The sequence below is a fragment of the Tamandua tetradactyla genome, chromosome X (genome assembly GCF_023851605.1).
Source record: "Tamandua tetradactyla isolate mTamTet1 chromosome X, mTamTet1.pri, whole genome shotgun sequence".
In the NCBI taxonomy this organism is placed as follows: domain Eukaryota; kingdom Metazoa; phylum Chordata; class Mammalia; order Pilosa; family Myrmecophagidae; genus Tamandua; species Tamandua tetradactyla.
Genome location: NC_135353.1, coordinates 26,831,010 through 26,859,008, shown reverse-complemented (window position 1 = coordinate 26,859,008; position 27,999 = coordinate 26,831,010). Strand labels below are relative to the sequence as shown.

At 39.0% G+C, this 27,999-nt stretch overlaps 1 pseudogene; it reads right to left on the bottom strand.

Annotated features, from left to right (window-relative positions):
* Positions 1 to 828: 828 nt before the first annotated feature.
* Positions 829 to 27,999, bottom strand: LOC143671750 (fibrinogen silencer-binding protein pseudogene; annotated as a pseudogene).

The window sequence follows — 27,999 nt, the reverse complement described above, 5'->3', positions numbered from 1 at the left end:
ACAACCACAGTCAGTCTGGTTATGGGCTGCAGTACGTTTTGTTGCCCTTTTCAGGAATGCATTTCATTCTGTGATAAAGATTAGAAACACTAATCTAAGGACAAAATATAAGATGTTTAGTACAAATGAACATGGGGAGGTCATGATTGTTTGGTAAGATGCAAGTTACGGGCCCATCTGCTGACAAGATAATTCCCAATACTAGTTTCTTCCCCGAGGAGGTGAACCAAACTTTAACTTATAGATGTTGGTGCCCTCACCCCAGTGTTTGGAGAGAGCAGGGTCAGTGCACAAGCCCTTGAAAAGGGTGGAGCTGCTGCTCTATCAAGCCCTGAGGACAAACTGACATTCTATAGATGACTCTCAGACCTTGGAATCTAATGAAGTATGTATGCCTGCAGGTCTTCAGAACTATTTGGGTCTGCTGACCTGTTTTTTTTGTTTGGTTTTGCTTTTTAATGTTTATCCTATGACTGTCTCTCCTTTGTATATTGGAAAGTTTGTTCTAACTTTCACAGTTCCATGGCCTTAGAGGAATTTTGCCCCAGGGCAGACCATACTGGTAAAAGATTTTTTAAAATAATGTATGTTATATTTTAACCATCAAAATAAAACATCTTTTACAAAGTCTTAGAAAGAAAATGTGGGGAAGACCATGAAAAACCATGCCAATTAATCAATAAATTTGAATATATTTCAAAGGGAAATTAAATAATTTTAGGAAATCATATCAAGAAAGTTTTTCCATAATAAAGGTTAACAACATTTTCCAAGAATAGGCATTCAGAATATGCCCAAATGAAAGAATTCTGGCTAAAATTAAAATGATTAAAGTGGAAGAATAAAAAAAAAATTTGAGAGACTATTATATTCTGGCATATCATGCCATAAGCGAATTGCTTTCAGCTTCTCCACTTCAATTTTTGCTCTTAACAGCTCTTCATCTAGCTGTGCTTTCTTTTCAATCCATCCCTGTTCTCTTGAACATATAATCCAATTTTTAAAAATTATCTGATGCTCTTCTTTCAATATTTGCAGAACCTGAGGATCATATCCTAATAAAGACTTAAAGTGCTCTCCCTTCTCATGCTGAAAAAATTCATCTCTTTCTGGAATAGAAGATGGAGACGATGCTATTCTCATATCAACAGAGAAAAGTGATGGCGATGAAGGTCTTTTCATAACATGTACTAATTCATGTTCTTTCTTCTCTTTGCTCTAAAGCAGCACTAGCTTGAGAATTTAAAACCAGTGGAGGAGGTGGTTAAATGGCTTCACCTTGCTTCACCTCCACTGTAATAGCAACAGGGTGGTAATCCAGCATTACCTGTAGAAACTGGTATCAGCCTGTGCTTCCTCATTAAAGCTTGTATTGTATGAACAGGATCCAATGCTGCCATTGCAGATGCCTCAAAACAATTTTTTTCCTATAGTTATTCCTATGATTAATTTCTCTAGTATTTCCTTTAGTAGGGAAAAGACTTAAATTGCATATTCTCGGATCATTTCTCTATGGGTGAAAGGTATTCTTATTTGCAGGAACCTCAAATAATTTTATATCTAGGCTGAGCTTTGTACTATCTTCATTTGGATTTGGAATACTTCTTCCTGGTGGTATAAATTTTGATTTTTTTGATGGGATCCCCCTGCAATTGACTTGGTGCAGCAGATCATCTCATATTCAGAAGAAGTGACTGGTGAGGAATCAACACAACCTGGGCATCTAATGAACTCCAGAGGAGCCTCACCAATGGAGGAACTCAAGGCTCACTGAAACTCATTGTGATGAGACTTTGTACTTAATATGGTTACTGAAATGATTTAAACCTTTGTGATATTGTGATGAATTTAATGTATTTTGTATATAGAAAGAACAGGTATTTTGGGTGTCTAGAGGGTGGAATGTGGTGGTTTGCAGCTGTTATGTACCCAGAAAAGGCCATGCTCTTTTTGGGAGGCAGGGGCTTAAAAACAGGAATTTATTGACTCAAGGTTTGGAGGCTAAGAGAAGTCCAAAATCAGGTCATTATAAAGGTGATGCTTACTCCTTGAAGATTGGTGTTCTGGGGCTGGTTGCCGGCAATCCTTGGTCCTTGGTTTCTCTGTCACTGGGCAATGCTGATAGCAGCCTCTCCTGGCTTCTCTTCCACATTCTATTGACTTCTAGTTTCTGGCAGCTCTCTGTGGCTTTCTTTCCCTGTGTCTGAGTTTTAGTTGCCTTATAAAGGACTCCAGGAATGGGATTAAGACCCTTTCTTATTCAGTTGGACTATATCTTAACTGAAGTAACCTCACTGAAAGGTCCTATCAACAGTGGGGTCACATCCACATGAATAGATTAAGGTTTGTTTGCTTGTTTTTTGTATGCTCTAATGTGGGGTCACATTTCATTATTTTTCCATGTGACTATTCCATTATTGCAGCACCATTCACTGAATTCTTTTGTTTGGTTTCTTTTTTGTTCTTTTTTTTGTTGTTTAGTTTTTGGAAGTGCATGGACCAGGAATCGAAGCTGGGTCTCCCACATGGCAGGTGAGAATTCTACCACTGAATAACCGTTGCTTCCCCTGTTTGTTTGCTTTTAGTATTTTTATGGAGAAATCTTCACACGTATACAGTCCATCCATAGCATCACATAATTCTGTATTCATTGCCATGATCATTTTTAGAACATTTGCATCACTCCAGAAAAAGAAATAAAAAGAAAAACAAAAACCTCATACATCCCACACTAATTTCTGCTCCCTCTAATTGACCACTAGTATATCAATCTACCCAAATGTTCTTTGGCTTTATCCTCCTCTATTATTTATTTATTTATGTTGGCATGGGCAGGCTCTGGGAATTGACCTTGGGTCTCTGGCATGGCAGGTGAGAATTCTGCCACTGAGCCACTATTGCACCACCCTATTTATTTATTTTTGTCCTTATTCTTTTTACTCATCTGTCTGTACTCCAGATAAAAGGAACACCAGTCACAAAGTTTTCACAATCAAGCAGTCACATTGTAAAAGCTACATAGTTATACAATCATGTTCAAGAATCAAGGCTACCAGAACTCAGCTCAACAGTTTCTGGTACTTCCCTCCAGCCACTCCAATACACCATAAACTAAAAAGGGGTGACTATATAATTCATAAGAATAACCTCTAGGATAACCTCTTGACTCTGTTTAAAATCTCTCAACCACTGAAACTTTATTTTGTCTCATTCTCTCACCCCCTTTCTGGTCATGAACTTTCTCAATCCCATGATACCTGGTCCTAGCTCATCCCTGGAGTCCTGTCCCACATTGCCAGGGAGATTTATACCTCTGCAAGTCATATCCCATGTAGTGGGGAAAGCAGTAACTTCACCTGCCAAGTTGACTTATAAAGAGAGAGTCCACATCTGAGCAACAAAAGAGGTTCTCTGGGGGTGACTGTAAGGGACAGTTATAAGTAGCCTTAGCTTCTCCTTCACAGGAATAAGTTTCATACAGGTGCACCCCAAGATCGAGGGCTCAGCCTATTGAATCAGTTGTTATTACCATTTGCAAGAATATCGGAAACTCCCCAGATGCAGGAGTTGAATATTTCCTCTTTTCTTCCCACTCCCCCAGGGGAACTTTGCAAATACTTTTTTATTCTCTGCTCAAATTACTCTGGGATATATTGGGGCATGACATTAACATGTATAAACCAACAAGATCTCATGCCCTATTCAAGATTCCACATTATTATGGTGTTTAAATAAACTGACCATGTACATTAAATTAGATAATGCACTACCCAAAATATAAATTTTGCACCAAATAAACATCTCTTCTTTGGTCTCAGACAGAAGTTGATGTTTTAAAATATGGACTATATCACCTTTTCCCCTATATTCTGATTTACCTTAGTCCTGTCCAGATCAGTTTCATTCATATCTCTATTTGATGTCTGATCATTTTTTCAGCTTTTTAAAGAGTTGCTGTATGTAGTAATGCTGACTTTCTTATAGCTTCAGAGCTCTAACTCTGAGTCTCAGATGTCACACAAATACTCTATGTTCCAGGGAATGAACAGGGCATACACAAAGAGCTTAACATCTCATAATTTAGAAGCAACAGTTACAACTCCAAAATAGATGTGACTGCTATAAGAGTTTACAGTCTAGGACCCTTTACAGTAATCCCCAACCTGATAATCCATTATCTCAATTTATATTCTCCGACTTTGGGTATTATAGTTAATCCATGTGAGTGAGGTATAATATTTGTCTTTTTGTTTCTGCCATTTCATTCACCTAGATACATGTCTCAGAGCTTCATTGCTTCCTGCAGCTGCTCAATAGTTCATTGTTTGTAAACACCACAGTTCCCTCTTCCATTTCTCAGTTATTGTACCATTAAGCCACCTTGATCCATTGCAAATCCGAACACTGCTGCCATAAATACCAGTGTGCAAATATCCATTTGTGTTCTCGCTTTCAGTTCTTTGATGTATATACACAGCAAGGGGTTGCTAGTCTCCTGTGGAACCACCACACTGCCCTCACAAGGGGCTGCGCCTCTCAGCTTCCCTACAAACAGTGAATAGGTACATCTCTTTTCTCCACGATTCTTCTAACACTTGTTTCTATCTTTTCCTTTTTAAACAGTTTTGTTTGCACATCATACAATCCAACCTAAGTAAACAGTCATGCATTCATCACATAATCTGCATGAAGACATTTCCTTTTCTTCCGCAAAGAATCCATACCCCCGCCCCCATATCCCCCCCGCTTGTTGACATTTCCTTTTGGCATAATGCCTTTGTTACATTCAGTGGAAGTGTATTACAATGTTATGATTGATTATAGCCCCTAGCTTTATCTTTTCCTTATACCATCCCATTTTGAACACCTTGCAATGTTGACATTCATTTGTTCTCCCTCATGCAAGGACGTTTTTATATTTGTACATTTAATCACCATCATCGTCCACTCTAGGCATTCCTAAGTTATGCCATCTCTCTTTATCCTCTATCTTTCTTTCTGGTGTCATATATGTCCCCAGGTCTTCTCCCTCAACCATACTCACATTCAGCTTCATTCCCTATACTTATATCATTGTGCTACCATCAGACAGAATTATGCTATCCATTTCTGAATTTTACAATCATTCCTGTTGCACATTCTGTGTTTCTTCAGCTTCAAATGTCTAATCCCTACCCTATCTCTATCTCCTGATAACCTGCGTTCTTAACTTAAGCTCTCTAAGTTCACTCATAAATGTTAGTTCATATTTAGTGAGACCAAACAGTTTTTGTCCTTTTGTTTCTGGCTAATTTCACTCAGCATAATGTCCTCAAGTTTCATCCACTTTGTTAAATGCTTCATGAACTTATTCTGTCTTACAGCTGTGTAATATTCCATTGTATGTATATACCATAGCTTGTTTAGCCACTCATCCATTGATGGACATTTGGGCTGTTTCCATATCTTGGCAATGGTAAATAATGCTGGTATAAACATGGGTGTGCAAATGTCCATTTGTGTCCTTGCCCTCGGTTCCTCTGAATCTTTACCCAGTAATTGGATTGCTAGATCACATGGCAAGTCTATATTTAGCTGAATGGATTAAGTTTAAGAAAATGTTTTTTTTCTGGAATATATAACTCTAAGCCACCACAGTTCTCTTTTGTAACTTGTTGAAAGCCATTCAACAGATAAGTTTTCATGACTCAGGGACCAAATGGATGTGGAACATAAAAAAGAGAGGGAGAACATAGAATGAGCCCAGGTTTCTGACCTGGACATTTGGGTGGATGGTGGGGAAAGTTATTGAGAAAGAAAAACAGGTCTGGAAGGAGGGAGGAGGATGGATTTAGTTTTTGAAATGGTAACTCTGAAGTGCATTTGGACATTGAGGTACAGATATTCAACAGAGAGTTGGCTGGAGAATTCAGACTGCAGACATAGAGATGCCAGCATGGATAGTATATTTGTCGCTACAGAAATGCTGAGAAAGGAAGGAATCACAAGGGAGAAAAGCACATGTTCAAGAGGGAGGCAGAGAAGTGTCTGTTAAAGCTCCTGAGAGGGAATGGGTAAAGAGGTTTTCCAGAGAAATCTTGTAAGATAAATACAGAAAGTCATTCATCAGATTTAGCAATACAGGGTGGGCCACGGTGGCTCAGTGACAGAATTCTTGCCTGTCATGCCTGAGACCTGGGTTCGATTCCCAGTGCCTGCCCATGCAAAAAAAAAAAACCCAAAAAGACAGATTTAGCAATACAGAAGTCACTAGCAAGGGCAGTTTCAGTGGTTTCTGACCTGGACATTTGGGTGGCTGGGATGGAGGTCAGACGGCAATGGGTGAATCATGAAGGGAGGAGATGGAGAAAGTGGAATACTCTTTCATGATGCTTAGCTTTTTAAAAAAATATTTTTTTGACAAATCTTCAAAAACATATAGTCCATACATGGTGTACAATCAATAGCTTGTAATATCATTACATAGTTATGTATTCATCACCATGATCATTTTTTAGAACATTTGCAACATTCCAGAAAAATAAATAAAAAGAAAAAAAGAAAAAGCTAATACATACCATACTCCTTACCCCTCCCTCTCATTGACCACTAGTATTTCCATCTATCCAATTTATTTTACCCCTTATCCTCCCTATAATTTACTTGATTTTTTACCCACATTTTAAAACTCATCTGTCCTTACCCTGGATAAAAGAGGCATCAGAAACAAGGTTTCACAATCACACAGTCACGTTATAAAATTATACCTTTATACAATCATTTTCAAGAATTAAGGCTACTACAATACAGCTCAACAGTTTCAGGTACTTCCCTTCAGCCACTCCAATACACCACAAACTAAAAAAGGATATCTATATAATGCATAAAAATAACCTTTAGGATAACCTCTCAACTCTGAAATCGTCAGCCACTGAAACTTTATTTTGGCTCATTTCTCTCTTCTCTCTTTTGGTCGAGAACTTTCTCAATTCCATGATGCTTGGTCCTGGTGAATCGTTGGCATTCTGCCTCACATTGCCAGGGAAATTTATACCCTTGGGAGTCATGTCCCATGTAGGATGGAGGGCAGTGCGTTCACCTCCCTAGTTGGCTTAGAGGGAGAGGTCACATTTGAGCAACAAAAAAAGGCTCTCTGGGGGTAGCTCTTAGGCATAATTTTAAGTAGGCTTAGCTTATCCTTTGCAGGAATAAGTTTCATAGGGGCAAATCCCAAGACTGAGGGCTCAGCCTATTGATTTGGTTTTCCCCAATGCTTGCAAGAATATCAGAAATTCTCCAAATGGGGAAGTTGAATAGTCCCCCTTCCTCCCCAGTCTCCCAAGGGACGTTGCAAATACTTCTTTATTCACTGCCGAAATTACTCTGGGATATATTGGGGCATCAAACTAACCTGGACAAACCAACAAAATCTCATGCCCTACTCAAGATTCCATGTACTTATGGTGTGCAATTAAACTGACCACACAAATGAAATTAGGTAATGTACTAACCAAAATATATATTTTGCATGAAATAAACATGTCATGTTCTTTTAATCCATTTCTATGGGTGTAACCTTTTGATTAGGTTAATTCAATTGTGATGTGACCAACCCTATTCAAGTTGGCTCTGAATCCCCTTACTAGAGGCTTTCCTAAGTAGATAAAGGGCACATAGAAGAATCCCAGAGAAATGAAATTCAGAGAAATACCCAGAGAAGTTTAGAGAGAAAGCTGTATTAGTTAGGATTCTCTAGTAAAACAGAATCAACAGAAAATATTCATAAATATAAAATTTATAAAAGCGCCTTCAGTAATCATGGGAACGTAGAGTCCAAAATCTGTAGGGCAGGCTGTGAAACTGATGATTCCAATGGGAGGGTCTGGACAAGCTCCACGGGAGAGGCTTGCCAGCCAAAGCTGGATGAGACCCTGTCTCTTCTGAATCCTCTTAAAAAGGCTTCCAGTGATTAGATTAAGCATTACTCATTAAAGAAGACCCTCCCCTTGGCTGATTACAAATGGAATCAGCTGTAGATGTAGCCAACGTGATCATGATTTAATTCTATGAAATGTCCTCATAGCAACAGACAGGCCAGCACTTGCCCAAGCAGACAAACAGGTACCACCACCTGGCCAAGTTGACACATGAATATGACCATGACAGTCCACCCCTTGTCAACTTGGCAGCTATATTCATCACTTTAAACCAAACCTAATTTCTAAACAGAAAACCATAAAAGACACATTTTTTTTCTCACCTAACAATACTCAGTTGTCCTGCATATAACCGGAAACACATTAAATCTATCCAGAATCGGGTGCAAGTCCTTGGGTAATATTAATTCTTAAACTTGATATCTTACAACTTAAATAGTATAACATGAACAAAGCAGCATTACAGTCCTTGTTTCTGTAACTGATCACATAGTCATAGTTCATATTTATCACTACTTTATTCCATTACCCATTTCATATTCCCTTTACCCTCAGCAAGCGCTCAGCTAGCCATAGTTCTTTGCCTGATGTGGTGTGACCCAAACCTTCATTCCTGAAGTTTCAGAGCTACTGGTAGTCCTGCTGGGATTGGGTTGTTGCAGTTTTCCATTGATTTTAATTACAGGACATGGTAGTACTAAAAGACACTCTAAGGAATCTCCTATATTCCAGGAAAACTCTTCTTTACCTTAATTGTGTGGTTGCAGTCCTATTTCCCCCTGCAAGTCAGGGTCAAGCACCCCAGTCAGTAATGTAATCCCCTTCTTGGCTTGTTTATCCAGGGGCATGAGTAGCCCAAAGTGACCAGATGGCAGTCTTAGATTCCAGTTCAATGGAATCATTGTTTCTCCTGGTGGAAGCAGTCCCTCTTTTGGAACTAAAACATGTTGACCAGCAGAGCTCAGGGTCACAGGGACAGGAAGCAAAAATTTCCTAGTAGATCACTAAGGATATTAGTGAGTGGTGCCACTCCCATTTCCACCCCTTTGTTCCTGGACCCATGAATCCTGGCTGTGGGAGAAACAGCACCATACAGCTGATTCAGAGCATACACAGCTTCCTAGAGAAGATTACCCCAGCTTTTCAAGGTAGTGCCATCTAGTTGGCACCATAAAACTGAGTTTTCAAAATGCCATTCCACCATTCCATCAATCCAGCTGCTTCTGGATGATGGGGAACATGGTAAGATCAGAGAATTCCATCAGCATGTGCCCATTCCCGCACTCCATTTTATGTGAAGTGTGTTTCTTGATCAGAAGCAATGCTGTGTGGAATACCATGATGATGGAGAAGGCATTTTGAAAGCTCACGGATGGTAGTTTTGGCAGAAGCATTGCATGCAGGGAAAGCAAACTCATATCCAGAGTATGTGTCTATTCCAGCTAGTACAAATCGCTGCCCCTTTCATGAAAGGAGTGGTCCAATGTAATCAACCTGCCACCATGTTGCTGGTTGGTCACCTCAGGGAGTGGTGCCATATTGGGGGCTGAGGATGGGTCTCTGCTGCTGGCAGATTCGACACTCAGCAGTGTCTGTAGCCAGGTCAGCCTTGGTGAGTGGAAGTCCATGTTGCCGAGCCCATACATAACCTCCATCCCTCCGACCATAACCACTTTGTTCATGAGCCCATTGGGCAATGACAAGAGTTGCTGGGAGAAAAGCCTGACTGGTATCCACAGAATGGGACATCTTATCTACTTGATTATTAAAATCTTCCTCTGCTGAAGTCACCCTCTGGTGTGTATTCACATGGGACACAAATATCTTCGTGTTTTTAGCCCACTCAGAAAGGTCTATCCACATACCTTTTCCCCACAACTCTTTACCACCAATTTTCCAATTATGGTTTTTCTAAGTCCCTGATCATCCAGCAAACCATTGGCAACAGCTCATGAGTTAGTATACAAACGCACCTCTGGTCAGTTCTCCTTCCAAGCAAAATGAACAACCAGGTGCACTGCTCAAAGTTCTGCCCACTGGGAGGATTTCCCCTCATCACCGTCCTTCAAGGACACCCCAGGAAGGGGTTGTAGGCTGCAGCTGTCCACTTTTGGGTGGTACCTGCATATCGTGCTGAACCATCTGTAAACCAGGACCGAGTTTTCTCTTTCTCAGTCAATTCACTGTAAGGAGCTCCCCAAGAGGCCATAGCTCTGGCCTGGGAAAGAGAAGGTAATGTGGCAGGAGTGCAGACCATGGACTTTTGGCCCACTTTCTCATGTAACTTACTTGTGCCTTTAGGACCTGCTCTGCCACTGTCTTGTATATATCATTTCCATTTTACAATAGAGTGCTGCTGTGCATGCCCAGCTTTATGGCTTGGTGGGTCAAACAACACCCAGCTCATGATAGGCAACTCAGGTCTCATGGAAACTTGGTGGCCCATGGTTAAGCATTCGGTCTCTACTAAGTCCCAGTAGCACGCCAAAAGCTGTTTATCAAAAGGAGAGTAGTTATCTGTATTATTATTAATAACAATAAAATTGTTGCTTTGGAGTAATGCTTTGCTCCAAAATCTCAAGGGTCTGCTCCGTGATTCTCCTATAGGGGCCTGTCAAAGGCTCCAAACAGCATCGATATTTGACATTGACACTTCCAGCACCATTGGATGTGCTAGATCATATGGCCCAAGAAGCAGAGCAGCTTGTACAGCAGCCTGGACCTGTCGCAGAGCCTCCTCTTCTTCAGGTTCCCACTTTTCTGGTCACTTGATAAATGGGCTGGATTAACACTCCCAAATGAGGAAAATGGTGTTATCAAAATCCAAAGAGACCAACTAAGCATTGTGCCACTTTTTTTGGTGATAGGAGGGGCCAGATGCAGCAACTTATCCTGCACCTTAGAAGGGATATCTTGACATGCCCCATATCATTGGACAGCTAGAAATTTCACTGAGGTGGAAAGCCCCTGTATTTTTGTTGGATTTATCTCCCATCCTCTGACATGCAAATGCCTTACCAATAAGTCTAGAGTAGTTGCTACTTCTTGCTCACTAGGTTCAATCAACATGATATCATCACTATAATGGACCACTGTGATGTATGTGGGAGAAAGAAATGATCAAGGTCCCTGCGGATGAGATTATGACATAGGGTTGGAGAGCTGATATATCCCTGAGGTAGGACAGTGAAAGTATATTGCTTACCTTGCCAGTTGAAAGCAAACTGTTTCTGGTGGCCCTTACTAACAGCTATTGAGAAAAAAGCCTTTGCCATATCAACAGTTGCATACTAGGTACCAAGGGATGCATTGATTTGCTGAAGCAATGATACCACATCTGGAACAGCAGCTGCAATTGGAGTTACAACCTGGTTGAGCTTACAATAATCCACTGTCATCCTTCAAGACCCATCTGTTTTCTGCACAGGCCAAATAGGAGAATTGAATGGGGATGTGGTGGGAGTCACCACCCTGGCATCCTTCAAGTCCTTAAGAGTGGCAGTAAGAACCCACAGAAATAAAGGAAGTAATGAAAGGATACTATTAACAACTTTATGCTAACAATTTTGACAATGTAGATGAAGTGGAAAACTTTCTAGAAAGCTATCAACAACCAACATTGACTAGAGAAGAAACAGAGGACCTTAACAAACCAATCACAAGTACAGAAATTGAATCGGTCATTAAGAAGCTCCCCCAAAAGAAAAGTCCAGGACCAGATGGCTTCACATGTGAACTCTACCAAACATTCAAGAAAGAATTACCACCAATCCTGCTCAAACTCTTCAAAAAATTGAAGAGGAGGTAAAGCTACCTAACTCATTCTATGAAGCCAACATCATCCTCATACCAAAGCCAGACAAAGATATTACAAAAAAGAAAACTTCAGACCAATCTCTCTAACGAATATAGATGCAAAAATCCTCTACAAAATTCCAGCAAATTGAATCCAGCAGTGCATTAAAGGAATTGTATACCATGACCAAGTAGGATTCATTCCAGGTACACAAGGATGGTTCAACATAAGAAAATCAATTAATGTAATACACCATATCAACAAATCAAAGTAGAAAAATCACGTGATCATCTCAATTGATGCAGAAAAGTCATGTGACAAAATTCAACATCCTTTCCTGTTGAACACACTTCAAAGGATAGGAACAGAAGGAAACTTCCTCAACATGATAAAGGGAATATATGAAAAACCCACAGCTAACATCATCCTCAATAGGGAAAAACTGAAAACTTTCCCCCTAAGATCAGAAGCAAGACAAGGATGTCCACTATCACCACTTTTATTCAACATTGTGTTGGAAGTTCTTGCTATAGCAATTAGACAAGAAAAAGAAATACAAGGCATCAAAATTGGAAAGGAAGAAATAAAACCCTCACTGTTTGCAGATGATATGATACTATATGTCAAAAACCTCAAAAAAATCCACAGTAAACTACTAGAGCTAATAAATGAGTACAGCAAAGTGGCAGGTTACAACTTCAACACTTAAAAATTATACACTAGTAATGAACAATCTGAGGGGGAAATCAAGAAAAAACTCCATTTACAATTGCAACCAAGAGAATAAAAGATTTAGGAATAAATTTAACTAAAGAGAAAAAAGACCTATACAGAGAAAACTATAAGAAATTATTTGGAAGACCAAATATAGTGAAGATGTCAATTCTACCCAAATTGATTTACAGATTCAATGTAATATCAATTAAAATTCCAAAAACTTACTTTTCAGAAATAGAAAAACCAATGACCAAATTTATCTGGAAGGGCAGGTGGCCCAAATAACTAAAAGTATCCTGAGAAAGAAAAATGAAGACGGAGGTCTCATGCTATCTGACTTTAAGGCACATTATGAAGCTTCATGGTCAAAACAGCATGGTACTGGCATAAAAATAGATATACCGACCAATGAAATAGAATAGAGTGTTCAGATATAGACCTTCTCATCTATGGACAACTGATCTTTGATAAGGCAGTCAAGCCAACTCACCTGGGACAGAACAGGTCCATTTATCTTTCAATTAATGGTGCCTAATGAAATGGATATCCACATGCAAAAGAAAGAAAGAGGATCCATAGCTCACACCCTATACAAAAATTAACTCAAAATGGATCAAAGACCTAAACATTGAATCTAAGACCATAAAACTGTTAGAAGAAAATGTAGGGAAGTGTCTTATAAATCTTATAATAGGGGGCGGTTTCCTAGACCTTACACCTAAAGCACGAGCACTGAAGAAAAAAATAAATAAATGGGAACTCCTCAAAATTAAACACTTTTGTGCATCAAAGAACTTTGTTAAAAAGACAGCCAATCTAATTACAAAATGGGAAAAAGACTTGAACAGACACTTCTCAGAAGAGCAAATACAAATGGCCAAAAGGTACATGAAGAGGTGCTCAACTTCCCTGGTCATTAGAGAAATGCAAATCAAAACCACAATAGATATCATCTCACACCCACAACAATGGCCGTTATCAACAAAACAGAAAATGACAAGTGCTGGAGAGGATGTGGAGAAAGACGCACACTTTTTCACTGTTGGTGGGAATGTCAAATGGTGCAACCACTGTGGAAGGCAGTTTGGCAGTTCCTCAAAAAGCTGAATATAGAACTGCCATATGACCTGGCAATACCATTGCTAGGTATCTACTCAAAGGACATAAGGGCAAAGACACAAACAGACATTTGCACACCAATGTTTATAGCAGCATTACTTACAATTGAAAAGAGATAGAAACAGCCAAAATGTCCATCAACAGACAAGTGGCTAAACAAACTGTGGTATATACATACAATGGAGTATTATGCAGCTTTAAGACAGAATAAAGTTATGAAGTATGTAACAACATGGGTGGACCTTGGGGACATTATGCTCTGTGAGATTAGTCAAAAACAAAAGGACAAATACTGTATGGTCTCACTGATATGAACTGACATTAGTGAATAAATCTGGAATATTTCGTTGGTAACAGAGACCATCAGGAGATAGAAATAGGGTAAGATATTGGGTAATTGGAGGTGAAGGGATACAGATTGTACAACAAGACTGAATATAAAAACTCATAAATGGACAGCACAATACTACCTAACCGTAATACAATTATGTTAAAACACTGAATGAAACTGCATGTGAGAATGATAGAGGAAGGAGGGCTGGGGGCACAAATGAAATCAGAAAGATAAAAACATTAAAAATTGAGATGGTATAATCTAGGAATGCCTAGAGTGTATAATAATAGTGACTAAATGCACAAATTTTAAAAATGTTTGTGCATGAGGAAGAACAAAGGAATATCATTACTGTAGTGTGCTGAACATAGATGGTAATTAATTTTTTAAAACTTTTTTATTAATTAAAAAAATTAACAAATAAAACATTAAGATATCATTCCATTCTACATATACAATCAGTAATTCTTAATATCATCACATAGTTGTATATTCATCATTTCTTAGAACATTTGCATCGATTTAGAAAAAGAAATAAAAAGACAACAGAAAAAGAAATAAAATAACAGAGAAAAAAAATTATACATACCATACCACTTACCCCTCACTTTCATTTACCACTAGCATTTCAAACTAGATTTATTTTAACATTTGTTCCCCCTATTATTTATTTTTATTCCATATGTTCTACTCTTCTGTTGACACAGTAGCTAAAAGAAGCATCAGACACAAGGTTTTCACATTCACAGAGTCTCATTGTGAAAGCTATATCATTGTTCAATCATCATCAGGAAACATGGCTACTGGAACACAGCTCTACATTTTCAGGCAGTTTCCTCCAGCCTCTCCGCTACATCTTGAACAACAAGGTGATATCTACTTAATGCATAAGAATAACCTCCAGGATAACGTCTCAACTCTGTTTGGAATCTCTCAGCCATTGACACTTAGTCTCATTTCACTCTTCCCCCTTTGGTCGAGAAGGTTCTCTCAATTCCTTGATGTTAATTATCAGCTCATTCTAGGGTTTTTCTCAATCAATCCCTTGATGCTGAGTCTCAGTTGATTCCAGGATCTCTGTCCCACGTTGCCAGGAAGGTCCACACCCTTGGGAGTCATGTCCCACGCAGAGAGGGGGAGGGTGATGAGACTGCTGGTCATGTTGGCTGGAGAGAGAGGCCACATCTGAGTAACAAAAGAGGCTCTCTTGGGGGTGACTCTTAGGCCTAAATTTTAAGTAGACTTGACCTATCCTTTGTGGGGTTAAGATTCATGTTAACAAACCCCAAGATTGGGGGCTCAGCCTATAGCTTTGGTTGTCCACACTGCTTGTGAGAATATCAAGAATTCAACTTGGGGAGGTTGAATTTCTCCCCACTCTCACCATTCCCCGAAGGGGGCTTGCAAATACTTTTCCAGTCACTGATCAAATCACTCTGGGGCATCACTCTGGACAAAACAACAAAATCTCATGTCTTACCTGAGATTCCAAGTACTTATGACATTCAATCAAACTATCTACATCAGTTATATTAGGAAATGCTCTAGTCAAGATATAAATTTTGTAACAAATAAACATTTTTTGCTTTAATCTCACACATAAGGTGACATTTTAAAGTATTAATGATCAACTATTTTCAGCACCCTGCAATAATGACATTCTTTTGTTCTTCCTCATGAAAAAACATTTTTAAAATTTGTACATTGTACATTTCACTATTATTATGCACTCTAGGCATTCCTAGATTATACCATCTTGATCTTTACCATCTATCTTTCTTTCTGATTTCATTTATGTTGCCAGCCCTCCTCCCTCTATCATTCTCACATGCAGCTTCGTTCAGTGTTTTAACATAATTACATTACAGTTAGGTAGTATTGTGCTGTCCATTTCTGAGTTTTTATATTCAGTCCTGTTGCACAATCTGTATCCCTTCAGCTCCAATTACCCAATATCTCACCCTATTTCTATCTCCTATGGTCTCTGTTACCAAGGAAATATTCCAAGTTTATTCACTAATGTTAGTTCATATCAGTGAGACCATACAGTATTTGTCCTTTTGTTTCTGGCTAATCACACTCAGCATAATGTCCTTAAGGTCCATTCATGTTGTTACATACTTCATAACTTTATTCTGTCTTACAGCTGCATAATATTTCATCTTATGTAAATGTCACAGTTTGTTTAGTCAACTGTCTGTTGATGGACATTTTGGCTGCTTCCATCTCTTGGTAATTGTTAATAATGCTGCTATAAACATTGGTGTGTAAATGTCCATTTGTGTCCTTGGCCTCGTGTCCTTTGAGTAGAGACATCATATAGATGGGTCTTGTTTTTTATTCCATTCTGCCAGACTATTTCTTTTGATTGGAGAGTTTAATCCATTAACATTCAGTGTTATTACTGCATGGGTAGTACTTTCTTCTACTATTTTGCCTTCTGGATTTTATATGTCATATCTAATTTTCCTTCTTTTTACCTTTACTCATAGTCTTCCTTTCTACACTCTTCTCCACACCTCTCTCTTCTGTCTTCGTATCTGTCTCTAGTGTTCCCTTTAGTATTTCTTGCAGAGCTGGTCTCTTGGTCACAAATTCTCTCAGTGATTTATTGTCTGAAAATGTTTTAATTTCTCCCTCATTTTTGAAGGACAATTTTTCTGGATATAGAATTCTTGGTTGGCAGTTTTTCTCTTTTAATAATTTAAATATATTATCCCACTGTCTTCTTGTCTCCATGGTTTCTGCTGAGAGATCTGCACATAGTCTTATTGGGCTTCCCTTGTATGTGATGGATTGCTTTTCTCTTGCTGCTTTCAAGATCCTCTCTTTCTCTTTGACCTCTGACATTCTGATTAGTGAATGTCTTGGAGTATGTCTATTTGGATCTATTCTCTTTGGGGTACAGTGCACTTCTTGGATCTGTAATTTTAAGTCTTTCATAAGAGTTGGGAAATTTTCAGTGATAATTTCCTCCATTAGTTATTCTCCTCCTTTTCCCTTCTCTTCTCCTTCTGGGACACCCACAACATGTATATTTGTGCGCTTCATATTGTCTTTCAATTCCCTGAGTTCCTGCTCATATTTTTCCATTTTTTTCCCTATAGTTTCTGTTTCTTGTTGGATTTCAGATGTTCCATCCTCCCATTCAGAAATCCTATGTTCTGTCTCTCAAAATCTACCATTGTAGGTTTCCATTGTTTTTTTCATCTCTTCTACTGTGTCTTTCATTCCCATAAGTTCTGTGATTTGTTTTTTCAGACTTTCAGTTTCTTCTTTTTGTTCTTTCCTTGCCTTCTTTATATCCTCCCTCAATTCATTGATTTGGTTTTTGATGAGGTTTTCCATGTCTGTTCTTACATTCTGAATTAATTGTTTCAGCTCCTGTATGTCATTTGAATTGTTGGTTTGTTCCTTTGACTGGGCCTTATCTTCAATTTTCCTAGTGTGATTTGTTATTTTTTGCTGGCATCTAGGCATTTAATTACCTTAATTAGTTTATTCTGGAGATTGCTTTCACTTCTTTTATCTAGGGTTTTCTTGCTGGATGAATTTGTTGTCTATCTGTTCTTTGACTTTCTGTTCAGCTTTATCTGGACCTTTAGCTTAAGTTTTGTTTAACAGAGGAGAATTTTTCAGTTCTTGTTTTCTTGTTTCTTGCCCTGCTTGTATGGTGCCTTTCCCCCACCCACACTTAGGAGGGTCTACTTAGATATTATAGACCCCAGCCAGATTTTCCCAGACCGAACTGGCCTCCTATCAGGAGGAAAGAGTCACCTGTGTCGGTTTTCCCTGAGGGAGAGGCTCAGCAGGTTGAAAGAATTTCCTGTGAAGTCTCTGGACTCTGTTTTTCTTTTCCTGCCCTATGTGTGGCACTTGTCTGACTGCAGGTCCCAGCAGCATAGGATGATGTGGTACCTTTAACTTTGGCAGACTCTTCCTGCTCGGGGCGTGGTGGAGACAGAGGAGAGGTTGTAGGCTGGTTTTAATGGCTTCAAATTACCAAGCCTTGGGGTCTGAATTCCTTGATGGAGGGATTCCACCTGGGTGGGGCTTCACCCCTCCCCTGGGGAAAGCACAGGCTCCAGATAAGCCCCCAGAAGAGCTCACTTCTGCCTATGCCTGGGGCAGTTGCAGCCTGAAAAGTCTTGCTGCTGTATCCAGAGGCAGTCAAGCCTTTGTAGATACACAGCCACAAAAACCTCTGTTTCCTTCTTTTTTTCCCCCCCCTTTTTCTGTCAGTCCTGCCCCCTTGGTGCCGGGGCAAAAATGAGTAACCTCCGCTTTGATCAGGTTCACCTAAGCTGGGGGCCTATTTTTAGTAGTCAGAATTTGTTAATTAGTTCCACAGTTGGTGTTTGATTGTGCCCAGTCCCTGCTGCTGGTAAAGTCCTTTCCTTTCCTCTCTGGGAAGTGGCCTGTGGGGGAGGGGCGCTGGCCGCTGCAGCTTTGGGAACTCATGGTTCTGGAGGGTGCTCGCAGCCGGTCCAGCTGGTCCAGACTGGGGTACGCTGTGTCTGGTCACTGATGTGGCCCCAGGAGCTGTTCTGTACCATTTCTGGTTATTTAGTAGTTGTTCTGGAGGACGAACTAAAATGCGCATGTTGTTAAGCCACCATCTTGACCTGGAAGTCCCGGTAATTAATATTTTAAAATTTCACCTTATGTGTGAGACTAAAGCAAAAAATGTTTATTTGGTACAAAATTTATATTTTGACTAGTGCATTTCTTAATATAACTTATATAGATAGCTTGATTGAACACCAGACGTACTTGGAATCTTGGGTAGGACATGAAATTTTGTTGGTTTGTCCAGAGTGATGCCCCGATAAATCCCAGAGTGATTTGATCAGTGAGTGGAAAAGTATTTTCAAAGTCCCCTTCAGGGAATGGTGAGAACGGGGAGAAATTCAACTTCCCCAAGTTGAATTCTTGATATTCTCACAAGCAGTGTGGACAACCAAAGCTGTTGGCTGAGTCCCCAGTCTTGGGGTTTGTTCATATGAAACTTAACCCCACAAAGGACAGGTCAAGTCTACTTAAAATTCAGGCCTAAGAGTCACCCCCAAGAGAGCCTCTTTTGTTGCTCAGATGTGGCCTCTCTCTCCAGCCAACACAACAAGCAAGCTCATCACCCTTCCCCTGTCTACATGGGACATGACTCCCAGGGGTGTGGATCTTCCTGGCAACGTGGGACAGAAATCCTAGAATGAGCTGGAACTCAGCACCAAGGGACTGAGAAAACATTCTGGACTGAAAGAGGGAATGAGACAAAATAAAGTGTCAATGGCTGAGAGATTCCAAACAGAGTTGAGAGGTTATCCTGGAGGTTATTCTTACACATTAAATAGATATCACTTTTTTAGTTAAGACATAACAGAGAGGCTGGAGTGAAGTACCTGAAAATGCTGAACTGTGTTCCAGTAGCCATGTTTCTTGAAGATGATTGTATAATGACATAGCTTTCACAATGTGACTGTGTGATTGTGAGAATCTTGTGTCTGATGTTTCTTTTATCTACCTTATGGACAGATGAGTAAAACATATGGATTTAAAATAAATAAATATGGGGATACAAATGTTAAAATAAATTTAGTAGATTGAAATGCTAGTGATCAATGAAAGGGAAGGGTAAGGGGTATGGTATTTAGGAATTCTTTTCTGTTTTCATTTTATTTCTTTTTCTGAATTCATGCAAATGTTCTAAGAAATGATCATGATGGTGATGAATATACAACTATGTGATGTAAAAAAAAGAAAGAAAAAAGAATCTTTATAATGTATGTTGATTGGTTTTATTAGTAAATTTTTTTTAAAAAAGAGCTTATAACCTTGCTTTCTCTTTTGGTTCTAAGAGAACATAAAGACTGAAATGGCAGCAGCCATCTTGCAACCTTGAAGTGTGATACAGCTCACACAATAATAGAGAAAAATGTTCGGAGTTGTGGAACAAGTCCTGGTGTGGCCTAGCTCTGATTCCTTGTTAAGTGAGGTAATAAATGTTCCCATTATTTAATCACACACACACAAAAAGAGTGGCAGTAATCTCTGCAATCCCTGCAGTAATCCAGTATTGCTTCTGATCTACTATTTTGCTACATAGGAGCAGTTCTAGCAGCTTCTACTTGGCCTTTCCCACCATAATAGCCCTCACTCCATGAGTTAGAGGGCAAATGTGGGGATTCTGCCAGTTGCTCAATATGTCTATTCCAATTATACATTCTGGAATTGAGGAAATTACTACAAAATGGGTCCAGGGGCCCACTGGACCTACTGTGAGATGGACTCAAGTTAAAACTCCATCGATCACTTGACCTCCATAAGTCCTTACTCTGACTGGTGGACCAGAGTGATGTTTTGGGTCCCCTGGAATTAATGCCATTTCTGAACCAAGGTCTAATAATCCCCAAAATATCTGATCATTTCCTTTTCCCCAATGCACAGTTACCCTGGTGAAAGGCCGTCTGTCTCCTTGGGGAAGGATTGGAAGAAGATTAACAGTATAAATTTGTGGCAGTGTAACAGGGTTCTCCCCCAAAGGGACCTGGCCTCCCCTTCATTCAAGGGGCTCTGGGTCTGTAAACTGTCTCAAGTCTGGAAATTGATTAAGAGGTCGTGACTCTGTGTTTTTGTAATTCAGGTTAGACTTCTGTTCACTTCACCTAGAACTCTTTTGCTTATACAGCTCAAACAAGAATTTAATAGACTGCCCTTCTATTGTATTTCTAGGTACCCCATGATTTTATTAGACAATGCCACAAATCTCTGTGAGTCATATAATTTTGACTCCTGCTTTGAGTTTGCCGTCTATTATAATAGCCACGTCCACCCTGTCTTTGGTGATTAAGTGCTGCCACCTGGCTTCTGCCAACTTGGGATCCAGTCGTCCCTATTGTGTTTAAGGATTCCACTTCATGGAATCCTTCATAAGGATTCTCTGACCTACAGAGAAGTGCAACTACAGAGCTCTTCAGGGATGATGGTGCTAGTCTCACAAATTTATTTCTCACTGTTCTGATAAAAGGTGCATCCTCCGGACATTCCTGGGGTGTAAGAGCAGGCTTTGCATGATAAATCCACTCTAACATTCCAATCTCTCTAAGCCTCTGGATCCCCTCATCTACATTTTACCAGGGCAGTTCTGGCATTTCAACCTCAGGTAGTGTCAGCCATCTCTTGATTCATGTTTCAACCAACCATCCAAAGAAACTGTTAATGCCCTTTCTAACCCCTCAAGCTATAACATTGAAAGCAGAATCTCTGCTTAGTGGGCCATATCAATAAATTGAGCCTGATCTAGCCTTATATTTCTTCCACCATTATCCCACACCCTTAAAATCCATTGCCACACATATTCCCCTGATTTCTGTCTATATAAATTGGAAAACACACAGTTCTTTTGGAGTATAATGTACCTCTTCATGTGAGATACTTTGTACCTCACCTTTAGGGGCCTGTTGAGACTTTAGTCTAGTTATAGGTATGGAAGAAATGAGAGGTGGTGGGGGTGGGTCATGAAAATAATTAGAAATATCTTCCAAGCCATTTGTTTCAGGGCATTCATTTGCAATTTCATTTGGTGAAACAGGATTAATCACTCTAGGGCAAATCCCTTCAGCAGGAGGTTGGGAGACCAACTCCTCAAGGCAGGCTGGAGGTGGGGTGGCTATGTCCTCAGGGCAAACTATTAGAGGGTTATCTAGAGAAGATTCAGCATGATCTAGGGTTTCAACTTCACCCCCGACATCATTATCAATCCGTATGTCATCATCCCTTTTTTCAGGGTCCCACTCCTTTCCAAACAATTGCCCTCACTTTAACAGCAGACACCATGCAAGACTGAGATTTCAGTTTACGTTGTAAAGTTGTTACTCTAACAATAAGATTCTTGGTCTGATTTTCAGAGGTCTTGAGTTTACAGTTACAGGAAATAAGACTTTCCTTCAGGACACTCATAGAAATGCTTACATCTGTCAGAAAATGCTTAAGCTTCTCGTTTGAAGCCTTAAGCCCATCCCTTTCAATCATTAATGTATCCAGTGTATCTAACAACAACCACCAATGTCTCTATACCTCCTATTTCCACAAAACTATGTAAAGGTGTCAAAAACATTATCCCCCAGAGCCTGGCTTTGTACAAACGAAGCATTAGAATAATCGAATGGTGATATTTTGACTCTTTCTTTTGCCAACTCACTCCATGGATTGGCAGAGTCATTCTGGTTATGGGAATCAGAGTCCTTCGTGCCTTTGAGTCCAGTCAGAGTAGAAAACCATTCATAAAAACCCATTTTTAAGATTCTGTTTCTTAAGAACCTCTCCTGGTACCAAGTTGCATTAGTTAGGGTTCTCTAGAGAAACAAAGTCAACATGAAATATTTGTAAATATAAAATTTATAAAAGTGTCTCACGTGATCATAGGAATGTAGAGTCCAAGATCTGTAGGGCAGGCTGTGATGCTGATGATTCCGATGGAGGGTCTGGATGAACTCCACAGGAGAGGCTCGCCAGCTGAAGCAGGAAGAGAAACTTTCTTCTGAATCCTCCTTAAAAAGCTTCCAGTGATTAGATTGAGCATCACTCATTGCAGAAGACACTCCCCTTGGCTGATTACAAATGGAATCAGCTGTGGATGTAGCTGTGCTCATGATTCACTTCTATGAAATGTCCTCATAGCAACAGACAGGCCAACACTTGTTTAACTAGACAAACAGGTACCACCACCTGGCCAAGTTGGCACATGAACCTGACCATGACAAAAGCCATAGACAGAGAAGTCAGAACAAAACCCAGAAGAGAAGGGCCAGCAGATTTCATCATGTGCCTTGTTGTCTGACAGAGGAGCCCAAGCTCAGGGTAAACAGTCTTCAGAGAAGGTATTGTCCTGTTGATGCCTTAATTAGGACATTTTCACAGTCTTAGAACTGTACATTTGTAAGCTAATAAATTCCCATTGTAAAAGTCATCCCATTCCTGATATATTGCACTCTAACAGCTTTAGCAAACAGAAACAGCCCCCTACGGTTCTACGGCACCAGGTAGGACATTATATAAAGAGCTTGTGTATTAAGCTATAATAGGAGCGTGACTTCTGCCCTGGTATTGAAAGAGGAGGCTGTCCATAAACTAGAGCAAAAGGACCTTATTTGCATATGTTAGGAGTCAGAGTTCTTGCTAATTCCTTTCCCAGTTCCCAAGGAATAAGAATACCACTTGGTTGGTGTTTCCAGCGTAAACCCCATCAAATTTGGTGGGTGCCTTTGGGTATGGCTTTTGACAATCTCAATATGAGTCCCTGTTTTATTTGGAGGAATACATTGTTACAATGTTACTTCTATTCTTCTTGCTGATGCAGTGTGTCACCAGGAAATTAAGAATTAACAAATGATTATGGTGACTGAGTCATTATATAGATATTTTCTATCTTGTAGAATAGGTGGAAGTTAATACATGAAATTACTGAAACTCAACTAGTCTTACCCTTGTTTACAGTTACTATGTCCTCCCTGACTCAAACCTGAATGTTTATTAACTCCTTCATCTGCTCCATATGAACCCTGTAACTAAGGAACCAACAGATCAGGAAAGGAGGACGCTCCCCTACCTCCTACTCCTCCTCTATATATCTCTATCAGAGGCAAAAGACCCTGAGGTAGATATGGTCTCTCCCTCCCATATTGGCCAGGGTACTCAATTTGGCCAGGGCTGCTCTCTAAAACCAGCAACAAAGCCACAGGCAAAAATTTCTACCTCTCTGGCAAGTGCCTATAGGAGTAGACAAACAGGCAGACTTGAGAGGATTGTATATATGCATACCTCATTCTCTACATCAGATTTATGTAATTGGGAAAATAATATCCCACTCTATAGAGAAGGCCTAAAGAAATTAGAAAGCTTGGTTCAACCTTTAACCCAGATTGGGTTAATATTTAAGCATACCAGAAAAGGATGAAAAAGGAGGGTTCAAGTTAGTGAGTTTTATATTTCTATGTTTCTGGGTTGTGTGTGTGTGTGTGTGTGTGTGTGTGTGTGTATGTCTAACCTTCTATTTGTGTCTGTTTGTGAAATGTATATTTTCCTACCTCTGGCTGGTAATAACAAACTAGCAAGAAAAAACTCTTAAAAGAACTCAATTCAAATTGTTTAAAAATAAATAAGTGCATATACATATATAAGTGTATATAATACACACACACACATACACACACACACCCCTGGAGTCCCTAAGATAAATAAAAAAGCCCTCTAGGCACCAGAGTTCACAGCCTTAGTTTTTACAATTACTGCAAACAAACCTGGACATTGGAAAGAAACTGCCTCCTGGAATTTTCCAAAGATAAAGCTTTAGGTAAAATAGATCTAATAATTGGAAACAATTAAAGTAGGGCAAGGGATCTCTCATCAACAGTATAGCCACCTTAGGGGTCTTTTAAATCTCACTAGCCTTGTGTGAAACTTGCAAAACCAGACCTCATTCTTTCTGTATCACAAACCTCTGGCCCCAGGGCCTCTTAGACCTTGGCCAAATATGAATGGACAACTAAGGAAACTATGGGGGAAGTGTTAGGTGCAGAAAGATGGGGGAGGGGTGAGTTTGGTTTAGAATTCTTTCTACTGGGCCTGGAGATTAGAAATGGTAGGTACAGAAGATATGTTGTGGAATAGGCCATGTTTGTTCTGAGAGAATGCCACAATTAAAATTTTTTTCCCAACTAAATTTTTTTCCAATAATATCTTTGCAATGGTAACTGCAATAAACAAATCATTATTAAAATATACATAACCTTGGGATGGGGTAATTGAATAAGATCTAATTGCCAAATTTCAGTAAGTAAAAGAAAACGTCCTTGGTAGCTATGGAAAAGTTTTCCTGGATTTATGTTTGGGACACATTTAACAATTGTATATTTTCCAAAGTCTGAGACTTTTGAGGTTGTTCATAATTTTAGGATATTATGAAAACAAAGAGATTTTTTAACTTCCAATAGTAAAATGCAAACAGCTGCAAAAACGCAGTGACAAAACCTAGTCCTATTCTTGTTTTTATCATGACTTTTGAACCAAACAAATATGATTTCATTCTACTTGGGTAAATTTGATTCTTCCTTAATTTGTACATGTTTACCGATGAAATAAGCTAGCATTATATCTATTAGATCTTTAATATGGTAATAAATATGTTTGACTTTAATGAAATTAAATTATTATTTTAACAAACTATTTTTAAAAATTATGTTTAATAGGATGTTTAAAGAAAATATCAAAGATCTTTTTAGTAACTTAAATGATCTTAAAAGTAACTTAAAATTCACTTGTGGAAGTAAATTTCATTTGTCATAGTCAAGGCTGACTAAATGTTGAAGAACTTGTCTAAAGGAGTGTAGTTTTGTAAATGGCTAGCTTTAATGTGTAAAGCAAGACCTGAATGGATACGGAAAATTGTAGAAGGGTTGTGAAAGTGAATTGTTTGTCATAGCCAATACTGACCAAAAAATCAATAGGTTTGTTTATAATATTTTTAAGAGCTTTTGGTGTCCTTCAAACTGTATATTCATGCAAAACTGTTGTTCAGTTTTCCTGTTGTTAAAATAATGCAGGGTGGTGCAATGGTGGCTCAGTGGCAGAATTCTCGCCTGCCATGCTGGAGACCCAGGTTTGATTCCTGGAGCCTGTCTAAGCAAAAAAAAAAAAAAAAAAAAAATCCATAGTTTAAAATAATGCAGATTGTTGGTCTGCTACTAATGAAAGATTATAAAAAGTTTTTCTTAACCACCTGAGTATTCAGTCTAGAAGAAAAATATTCTATGTCATATCAGAATCAAATATAGCTTCATTTAGAAAATGGTTATAGGAAAATTATGGCCTAGACTGTAAGCTCTGACAGCAATCACATTTATTCCTGAGCTTTAACTATTATTTCTGAATTCTAAGATGCTGTGTTCTTTGTGTATAACCTGGTAGTTCCTTGGAACTATGGGTACCTGTGTGACACCTGAGACTCAGAGTTAGAGTCCTCCACCTCTGAAAGTCTGCATTACTCCATTCAGCTACTGTTAAAAAAGCTGAAAAAGTGATGAGACTTCAATTAGAGATATGAATGAAGCTGATCTGGTTAGGATTAAGGTAAATCAGAATATTGGGGAAAGGGCAATATTGTCTGTATTTTAAAACTTTAACTTCTGTGTGAGACCAAAGGAAGAGATATTTATTTTGTCCAAAATTTAAATCTTCTGTAGCACACTATCTAATTTAACCTATCTTGTCAGTTTACTTAAACAACCTAATTCAGCTTTATTTGACATGGAACTTAGAATTGGGAATGAGATCTTAGTATTCTGTAAAAGTTGATATATTATCTTGTTGCATTTCAGAGTGTTTTGGGCATAAAATGAAAATGTATTTGCAAGATCCCTTGAGGGACTGGGAAAAGAAGTGTGGAACTATTAAACTTCCCAACTGGGAATTTCTACTTTTCTCTCATGGAATAGGGGCTTCTAATTTACTTTAAAGCATATGAACCCTACCTAGTAGTACATAATACCTAAGAGTCACCCCCTGCAAATTTCCATGTTGTTCAAATGTTGTCTCTCTCTTTCTCTAAGTCAAACTCTGCAAATAAACTCACTAACTTCCCCCCGCCTCACCCCAATGTGGGACATGACTTCCAGGGGTAATTCCCCTGACACTGTGGGATTAGCAATGGATTTGTGATCTAAAGTGGAAAAAGAAATAAAGTTTTAGTGACTAAGAGACCTCAAATAGAGTCAGGAGATCATTCTGGAGGTTACTTTAATGTAGGTCTCAGCCAGATATTGACAACATTATTCCTGAAAACTCTAAGGAACACCCCAGATTCTATCTAAAATCTATAAAAAGTTATTTATTTAAACCTATAATTTTTAATTTACTTATTAAGTTTATTTTTCAGAGACTTAAAGCCTCTAGATTGTTCCTAAGCCAGCTAAGCCCTGAAACCCAGAGGTACCAGTCTCTCCAGGAATGACAACAGTTTCATTCCTCTATCCCACGCTGATGCCCCTTTTCAGCATGAAGAAGTCAGAATAGTTACTAACCAGATATCCCTCAAGATTGAAGAATGAACAAAAACATAAAGGAGGAATTGCAAGCAAGAAATCAATAATTAACAAATGATTATGATTACTGAATCATTATATAGATGTTTTTTCTTTCTACATTGTAGAATAGGCAGAAGTTATTACCTGAAATTACTGAAATTCAACCAGTCTCACCCTTGTTTACAGTTACTATTTGTAATGGTCATTCTGGTCTAGTCTCAACCTGATTTACAGATACTATTGTAATAGTTCTTACAGCCTAGTCTCAGACCTGTGTATACTTACTATTGTAATGGTAACAATTCCACCCCACCCCTCTTGTTTGAATCCATAAAACCCTGAATCCTTAGACTCAGGGAAACAGAGTTTGGGGTTGACAGGCTACTTGGTCTCCTGTTTTGCATATAGCAATAAACATTTTCTCTCGTTGAAACTCTGATATCATAGATTGGCTGTTTTGCACATTGGGAAGAGAACCCACTGTTTTTGTTCAATATCAAGTGGACATCAGGGTCCTGAAACACTCATAGGCTAAGGTTTGTCCAATCCTCAGAGCACTATTTATTGACAATTGTTTCCTGCAAACAAGGTACCCACCCATGCAATGAATGGTTGAGATAACTACTGCAGCTGGTGTTTAAAAATACAGTTCTTCCTCTCTATCAGGCCACTGTACTGGGGAATGTATGGCAAATGAAAATGCTAGGCAATTTCATTTTCTAGTACCCAATTTTGGACTTGGTGACCTGTAAAATGGGTGCCTTAATGTGTTGCAGGTACTAATACATATAGGAAAGTTCCTCAAGTCCTCATATTGTTGAAAGTTGATTTGTTAGTCAACATCCAAAAAGCCTGCATAACATCTGAAGCAGTATCTACACAGGTTAGTGTGTACTTTTGTCCATCTGATGAAGAAGGAGTCCTATATAGTCCATTTTCCAGCACTGCCCAGCCTATGTTCCCTGTAGTATCTGCCCTCTATTATGGGGTAGGGGAAATTTCTTTCAAGCACGTTAGATAGGACTCACAGGCTATATGCAT